The sequence below is a fragment of the Delphinus delphis genome, chromosome 13, assembly GCF_949987515.2.
Source record: "Delphinus delphis chromosome 13, mDelDel1.2, whole genome shotgun sequence".
In the NCBI taxonomy this organism is placed as follows: Eukaryota; Metazoa; Chordata; class Mammalia; order Artiodactyla; family Delphinidae; genus Delphinus; species Delphinus delphis.
This window is the reverse complement of record NC_082695.1, coordinates 62,133,799-62,143,068: the sequence shown is the minus strand read 5'-3', so window position 1 is coordinate 62,143,068 and position 9,270 is coordinate 62,133,799.

Here is a 9,270-nt window from a genome sequence, read left to right as displayed (position 1 = left end):
CCAAATAGATGAGAATTTTTCATGTGGACACTCACATTACCCACCCTACCATAATCCTCTGTCATTACAATATAAGCAGATTATGACTTGAGATAAAGAAATTTTGCTTATGTGACTTATTAGCTGATGAAAGCCAAAATGTTTATGTTCTTCTCAGTCTCGGTAGGCTCTCTGTATAAATAGAAGTACTAGTTTAATTTGTCTAATGATAGACAGATGATACTGATACTAAAAGAGCAGATGTGCCCTATGAAAAGTTTGGTGAGTCTGGTCATTTAGATTTTAGTTTCTACTGTCAATAAGCTGTATGAATTTGGTAAGTCATTTAAGTTTTTGTTCATGTAAATAAAGAGTTGTGCTAGAACATGTCAAGAATTCTAAGCTGTATGGCCCTTTCCCTGATTTTACTGAGCTAAAGCCCAGCCCATTCTATTGCAGCAGTGAACCAGGAGCAACAAATTCTAAGATTCAAATGTATTTTTTTTTTAACCACTCAGAGACTAATGTGATGGGGCACTTCACCTGGCTGTTCTGAACAGGCAGGCCTGAATACTCTGATTAATGGCCTTCTTGTGCGGCAGCCAAATGGCCTATCATAAAATGGTTTTTGTACAGCTTATAGAGGAATGGTGAACGTCTGAAAAGGTACTTGAGCTTTGAAATTTGAGGTTTTATGGCTTTCAGATATGTATTTTAAGGTCTCTTGATAATAAAGTCTGTAATTCTAGAAATATTAAGATAGGCATATTTTTTATAAATTTTAAAATTTTGTTTTTGTTTGCATTGGGTCTTCGTTGTGGTGCGCAGGCTTCTCATTGCGGTGGCTTCTCTTGTGGAGCAGGGGCTCTAGGTGCATGGACTTCAGTAGTTGGTGCGCGGGCTCAGTAGCTGTGACTTGTGGGCTTTAGAGTGCAGGCTCAGTAGCTGTGGTACAGGGGTGCTTAGTTGCTCTGTGGCATGTGGGATCTTCCTGGACCAGGGCTCAAACCCACGTCATCTGCATTGGCAGGCGGATTCTTAACTGCTGCGCCACCAGGGAAGCCCAAGATAGGCATATTTTAAATAGTGCTTAGTTTATTGAGTATCAACTATGAGATGAACACTAAAGAAAGGTACAAAGTGAGCAAGGCAGAAGGATCCTTTCAGTAACTTATCTAGGGTTAGGGAGTGGGACAAAAGACGTTTAATACAATGATGACTTTGTAAATACTGTGCAGCTACTACCTAGAAATACAAATAAGATGCAGTAAGTAACCAGTACAAAATGCCATTTGAATTAAAAATGACTACCTACTGGTAGAGCTGGAAAAGAGCTCGTATTGGCATTTGGCCAGAGGAAGACTTTTAAATTTTATCTATTTATTTTTGGCTGCATTGGGTCTTTGTTGCTGTGTGCGGGCTTTCTCTAGTTGTGGTGAGTGGGGGCTACTCTTCGTCGTGGTGCATGGACTTCTTGCGGTGGCTTCTGTTGTGGAGCACGGGCTGTAGGCATGCGGGCTCAGCAGTTGTGGTTTGTGGGCCTAGAGTGTAGGCTCAGTAGTTGTGGTGCATGGGCCCAGTTGCTCCATGGCATGTGGGATCTTCCCAGACCAGGGATCCATCCCGTGTCCCCTGCATTGGCAGGTGGATTCTTAACCACTATGCCACCAGGGAAGCCCATGTTTTTTAGTGGGTTGAAGTATAGTTGATACAATATTGTGTTAGTTTCAGGTATACAGCAGAGTGATTCAGTTTTTTTTTTTTCAGATTTTTCCATTATAGGTTTTTAAAAGATACTGAATATAGTTTTCTATGCTATACAGTAAATCCTTGTTTATATACAGTAGTATATGCTATACAGTAAATCCTTGTTTATATACAGTAGTATATATCTGTTAATCCCATACTCCTAATTAATTCTCCTCCCTTTCCCCTTTGGTAGCCATAAGTTTGTTCTGTGAGTCTGTTTTGTAAATAAATTAATTTGTGTTATTTTTTAGATTCCACATATAAGTGATAATCATATAATATTTGTCTTTTTCTGACTTAGTATTTTTTTTTAATTTATTTTATTTTTTATTTTTGGCTGCATTGGGTCTTTGTTGCTGCGCGCAGGCTTTCTCTAGTTGCGGCAAGTGGGGACTACTCTGTGGTGGTGCACGGGCTTCTCATTGCAGTGGCTTCTCGTTGCGGAGCAGGGGCTCTAGGTGCCTGGGCTTCAGTAGCAGCACGCGGGCACAATAGTTGTGGCTCACAGGCTCTAGAGCGCAGGCTCAGTAGTTGGTGGTGCACGGGCTTAGTTGTTCCTCGGCATGTGGGATCTTCCTGGACCAGGGCTTGAACCTGTGTCCCCTGATTGGCAGGTGGATTCTTAACCACTGCGCCACCAGGGAAGTCCCCTCTTTACTTTCTTTTTAAATTATGAAGACCTAAGAAAAGTTGAAAAAATAGTACAATTAACACCCATTTACTCTTTATCCATATACACCAGTTGTTAATATTTTGATGCATTTGCTTTATTCATTCATTACTTCGTTTATTCATTTTTCTGGTGAACCATTTGAGAGTAAGTTGCAGGCATCCTGACAGTTTGGACACTTGAGCTAAAACATTTCAGCGTCTATATCCTAAGAATAAAGATATTCATCTTTATAACCACAATACCACTATTACACCTAAGAAGACAAACATTGATTCACTAATATGCAGTCCTTAATAAAATTTCCCTAATTATCTCCCCAGCATCTTTCACTGAATGGTTTTGGGATCTGTTGATTCTTGCCTGAAATAGTTACAACATTGGGAGTTGTAAAGTGGTGGTTTTATAATTCTTCTCTACATTGACTAGCTGGCATTTTCTCAAGGAAAGCATTCCATCTCATATCAGTATGAACCAGAGATTGCAAAATCAGCAATGGGAAGATGCTCCTGGAGTAATGTATGGAGGAAACGAGGTGTAAGCTTTCTAGTCCTCTCCCAGTCCAAGGGTTTTATTGGGGCTAGTCACATGGGTACCTTCTGCCTAGCATGTACTAAAATTCCAGACTCCTGGAAGGAAACAGGTATTCAGCATAAGTCACATTGTACAAACAGTTTAGGCACAAAATTTTTATATCTGTGTTGGAACTGAATACCAGTCAGGTTCCTAGATGCTAGTCAAGGGCTAATCTTGCAAGCAGGCTTTTCTCAAGATAGCAGCAGTCCCAGGCCTGCCTCTTCTGCACAGGCATCTTTAAAACAATAATTATCGCAAGACCAACCTGCAATACTGACCTCACTTGTGCTCTCCAGGGGTCCTGCATTTAGCCAGTTAAATCAAATCCTATTAACCATAAAGATGTATTTTAGAAAGGTGGTTTATACAAGTTTCTGTCTGAACCTATTTTATTTGGCCAAGGTATCAACTCGAGCCCAGCACAGCTCTGGCCCCTGAACTGGAGCTGACCTGAATGCCTTTCTGAGCTGAGGCAGCATCATGATAGTACAGGAGTATGGTATATTGTCACAACTAATGAACCAATATTGATACATCATAATTGACTAAAGTTCATCCTTTATTCAGATTTCCTTAGGTGTTTCGTTTTTTACTCCCCCCCCCCCCCACACCATGAATTTCTTTAGTTTTTACTTAATGTCCTTCTTCTGTTCCAGTTTCACATCCAGGTTACTACATTGGTCATCATGCCTCCTTAGGTTCCTCTGGGCTGTGAGTTTCTTAGATTTCCTTGTTTGTAATGACCTTGAAAGTTTTGAGGGATAGTAATTAGGTATTTTATAGAATGTCTTTCACTTTGATATTTTCCTCATGATTAGACTAGGATTATAGGTTTTTAGGTGAAAGACCACAGAGGTAGATTACCAGTCTTATCACCTGATGTCAAGGGTACATACTGTCAATGTGAGTTATGACTGTTCATGTTAATCTTGATCACCTACCTGAGGTTTTGTTTATCAGGCTTCTCCACTGTAAGGTTACTCTCCCCTCACCTCCTTCCATATTGTATTCTTTGGGAGGAAGTGACTATTCATAGCTTCCACTGAAGGGATGGGAAGTTTTACTCACCTCCTTGAAGGTGGAGCATCAACATAAATTATTTGGAATTATGCACAGAAGATTTATATATCCTTTATGTATTCAGTCACCTATTTATATCAGTACGAATTCCTGGATAGTTATTTTATACTTTGGGTTATAATGCAGTATTACATTACTTTTGTTCAAATTGTTCCAGCTTTGGCCATTGTGGCCTCTTTCAGTTGGCTCCGGTGCCCCTTTGTAATGCCCTCAATTGTGTATGTGTACGTGTGGGCTTTCTGGTACTGCAAAATGCTCCATGCTTACCTTATATTGTATATTTCCTGCCCCAGCCCTAGAAACAGTCCTGGTATTTCGGTTTTAGTTTTACAAGTTTTATATATATATATATATATATATATATATAAAAAAGCACACACACATATACATGTATATATACACATACTGGATATGAGTTCATTGTAGGATAAATGTATTAGAAATTTCATCTCCTATTCTTTAGCTTGCTTTTCACTCTTAAATGGTGGCTTTTGATGAAAAAGCCCCACATGCAGTAGGTTGTCTTTTGTGACAGTGAATATCAAAGTTTTTCCATCTTTACTTGGACCAGGAACAGATCCTCTGAGTTCCTTACCTCACTCACTTTCACTTACGAAAATTCCAATCTTAATTTAGGTGTTGAGTAGGGGGAATTTTCCCCTCCCCCACTTTGACTGGCCTACTAATAAAATTGACACCTGACAGATTAACAAGAGAAAAAGTAACAAATTTTAATTCGTGCACATGGAAGTCTCAGAAATGGGATATAAGAAGTGGCTAAAGCAGGCAACTTTTATACTTTTTATTTTTAAATATATTTATTTTTATATTTGGCTGCATTGGGTCTTTGTCGCTGCGCGTGGGCTTTCTCTAGCTGCAGTGAGTGGGGGCTACTCTTCATTGCAGTATGCGGACTTCTTGTAGTAGCTTCTCCTGTTGCGGAGCACGGGCTCTAGGCATGCGGGCTTCAGTAGTTGTGGCACACAGGCTCAACAGTTGTGGCTCATGGGCTCTAGAGCGCAGGCTCGGTATTTGTGGCACACGGGCTTAGTTGCTTTACGGCATGTGGGATCTTCCTCGACCAGGGCTCAAACCCGTGTCCCCGCATTGGCAGATGGATTCTTAACCACTGCACCACCAGGGGTGGTGTCTATAATTTTTAGACAAAGAATAAATTTGATAGGAATTGTCAGGACAAAGAAACTTAGGCTTTGGGTGCTTAATAAGTGAGTCTAAACAGAGTTTGGGCTTGGGGTAGTAGATGAAAGAATTACAGTAACAAGTTTTGTTTATACAGGCTTCTTGGCCCTGAATTCCATATCTCTGGTGATAAGGATGTATTTCAACCTCCTAGTACTGGGAGGGCACCTTTCAAATGGGAGATTTATTTCCTGCTTTCAGGGAGACAGGATGGTCAAGTGTCCCTCTTGCATTTGCAATTTAAATAACTTTAACTCAAAATCAGTATGCCACTGAGGCATACTTTGCGGGTGGTCTGCCTTGGGCCCCAACAATGGTATTCACCCTAACCCTTGCTTTGATCCATGCAGCTAGTAGCCCTTGGGCACTGAAGCCTCCTCCTGGAAGTTTTCCCTTTGTATTCTATTCCTGTCCTGTTCTGACCCTCTGTTCCATTCCTCAGTCTACTCAGCTTCTAATCCTGGTGACGAAATCCATCCTCTCTGCTTTTGACATTGACTTGGCAGACCTAATAACACAGCTTACTCCTGCCCTCTGTTGCTTTTGTACCATGGCCTCTGCTTGGCCAGGTCCTGGTCCTCAGATCCTGGCTTTACCTCCTTGGCCAGGTTTGCTCCCGTCTCCTGGAAGGAAGGGATCGGACTATGGGAACTGAAGTAAAAATTGGTTCTGCTGTTGATGATCAGAAAGAGCTTATTGAATTCCCTGGCTGGCTCCATCATTGTCTAATCCATGAGAGTACTTGAGAAAATATCCTTATCTTGAGGTGCTTTTCAGTGTTCTTGGGGAGGTAAGCTATCCAAGAGGAACAGAAATTAGAGAAGAACATAGGATATAAATTATATTTCATTAAGGGCTAGTTTGTGTGACAAGGATGACGATTTCTAGAAATGCAAGAAGTGAGAAGACACTGAGGGCTGGAGAAGGTGGGGAAGTGAGATGGAACTTGAGCAGAAAGAAGAGCAGCACCCAGGCAGCCTGCAAAAGAGGAGCAAAGTTGGGATGGCAGAAAAGCCTGACTGGCCTGGGGTGAGGAGAGGGGAGGAAGCCGGGGAGTGAAGTGGGAAAGGTCAGGGTAGGGAGGGTCTTGACCACACAGGGGCATTTGGGACTTAATTGTGATAGGGAAATGTGGCTTTGTGAGGAGAGCAGAGACGAGAAGAAAGCAGTGTTTCAAGAAGGAACAGCTAAGAGGAATTGGTGGAGGGGAGGAAGAGGAATGCAGACCGGTTTTTTTAAAGTGTGAAGGAAAATTGGTGATTTTAGTGGGCATTTGTTATTTTTGCCGCTCATCATCCATTTATCCTATTTCCGGGAAAAGATCCCTATTTCCTTCTGGGGAAGCCTCCTTTTTCTCCATAACTTCTGGAAAACAATTTGACAGTTTTATTTCAAAACCTTAAAAATGTTTATATTATTTAACCTGTAATGCAACTATGAGGAATTTTTTTTGAGGTATAGTTGATTTTCAGTGCTAATTTCTGCTGTACAGCAAAGTGATTCAGTTATACGTATATATACATTCTTTTTTAAAATATCCTTTTCCATTATGGTTTATCATAGGATATTGAATATAGTTCCCTGTGCTACACAGTAGGACCTTGTTGTTTATCCATTCCATATATAACAGCTTACATCCACTAGCCCCAGCCTCCCACTCCATCCCTCCCCCAAACCCTTCCCCCTTGGCAACCACAAGTCTGTTCTCTATGTCCATGAGTCTGTTTCTGTTTCATAGATAGGTTCATTTGTGTCATTTAGATTCCACATACAAGTGATATCATATATTTGTCTTTTTCTGACGTATTTCACTTAGTATGATAATCTCTAGTTAGATCCACGTTGCTGAAAATGGCATTTATTTCATTCTTTTTTATGGCTGAGTCATATTCCATTGTATATATGTACCACATCTTCTTTATCCATTCATCTGTCCATGGACATTTAGGTTGTTTCCATATCTTGGCTATTGTGAACAGTGCTGCTATGAACATTCCATTATGAAGAATTTTAACAAAAATTTATATGAAAGATATTTATCACAGTAATATTTCTAAAAGCATTAAGAAAATGCTAAGGAAGTATTGATATATCCACTTGATAGGAAATAACGCAAAAGTTAAAAAATGACACTGAAGATTTTTCTTTTTAATTTTGGGGGGATTTGAAATAAACTCACCTTGTATAAATTCAGAGGTCCAGAGGGCATGAAGAAAAGTAGGTCTTCCCGCCTATGCCCCTCTGCCCCATCCCCCTATCAAAGAAACCCATTTAAAACGTGTGTCTATTCTTTTTCCTCCTCACCCAATGGCAGTTTGTTTTGCTTTTTTTTCCCACTTAATAGCTGTTGATTGTCCCATATCAAAACACAGCTTCCTCGCTTTTTTAATGCTTGAATATGATTTCATTGTATAGCAGTATCACAATCTATTGAGCTAGTTCTCCACTGATGACATTTAGTTCTTTAAAATCTTTGGCAGAATAACCATGCTGTTATAAATAACTGTACATACTTCACTTGGCACACATAAGGATATTTGGAGGGTAAATTCTTCAACATGGAATTGTTGGGTCAAAACACAGGAGCATTTAGGGAATTCCCTGGCACTGCAGTGGTTAGGACTCTGCTTTCACTGCTGAGGGTGTAGGTTCAATTCCTGGTCAGGAACAATCCTGCAAGATCCTGCAAGCCTCGCGGCAAACAAACAAACAAACAAATAAATAAATCATACATACATACATACATACAAAAATTTGATGCCATGGCCAAATTTCTCTTCACAGAGACTTTCAATTTTTACATGAAAGAGTATCTGTCTTGTTTGGCCCGCACCAGGTGCTATCAAACTTTGTTAGGAAAAGTGTGTTAAAGGACTTTAGAAAATACTAATGAAATGTTGTTAAGTTACAAAAGCAAAACCCAAAATTTTATGTACAGTAAGAGCTCAATCATGCAAATGTATGTTATTGGAAGAGATGCCAAAACATTAATAGTGGTTTATCTTAAATGTATTGATCATTAAACTTCATCATTCCATTGTTGCTGTAGTAGTGTTATTTAATTTCATTAATAAAATGTCCCCAAGTTGTTATAGACCCTTGGATATAGTACAGATATTACTTGTCTTTTTACTCCCAACACCTGTCCAGGTGATGAGGTTATTAATAAATGAATGAATGAGGAATATTTTCTGGCAGCGCGGACAACCATTTGCACTTTGCAATCTTGCCACCGGGTGGTGGAAGAGAGTTAAAATCCAGGGGACTGGGCTTGAGCCACGAAAATCAAGTACAATGTTCCGTGAGATGTTAAAAAAATGTTAAAAATGAAAACTTAGACAATTAGAATTGTATTTAAAATATTTGTTGCAAAATATTCAAAACTCCCAGGAAAAAGCTTTGATGCTGCCTGTGGCACTGCAGCGTCTTTCATTTCCCTAGTTGTCACTATTTCTTACCCCTCCTGCTGTTTAGCCTGTCCCCCTGGTGCCCTCTGTGGCCTCTGCTGCCCTTTATGATGCTGTCAGGCTTCCCTTTCTTCCTTCTAACCTAACTGCTTTACAAAGAGATGAACAACAAGATGAATGAATGCATGTCCTCGGAGTGACCCAGGGTTGGAGGCCACCCCTCTATCCTTGTTGTTGCGATGACTCTACTGGTGGGATTTCATCACAGGGGAGGGGGCTAGGTATTACGAGGCAGAATCTTCCAGCTGTCCTTCGTATCACCCCAGCAATTGTCCTTTCGCTCTGGACCAAGCTAGAACCTGCTCAGAGGCAAAGCTTGCCTCTCCAGGCATGAGGTTCTGGGCTGGCACCCTTGACCTTCATCCTTCCCTCCTTGAATGGATCTGTCCCAGAAATGGCCTCTATCCTGGGCTCTGATTCTGTTTGGAAGAGCTGTAACCGAGCTCTTCATACCTTAAATACGCTGTGATCTTGGTCAAGTCAATCAGCCTCTGGGCTTCAGTTTTGGTTCAGGGCATGTAGCACAGGGCAGTACTTTGTCCCAGAGTG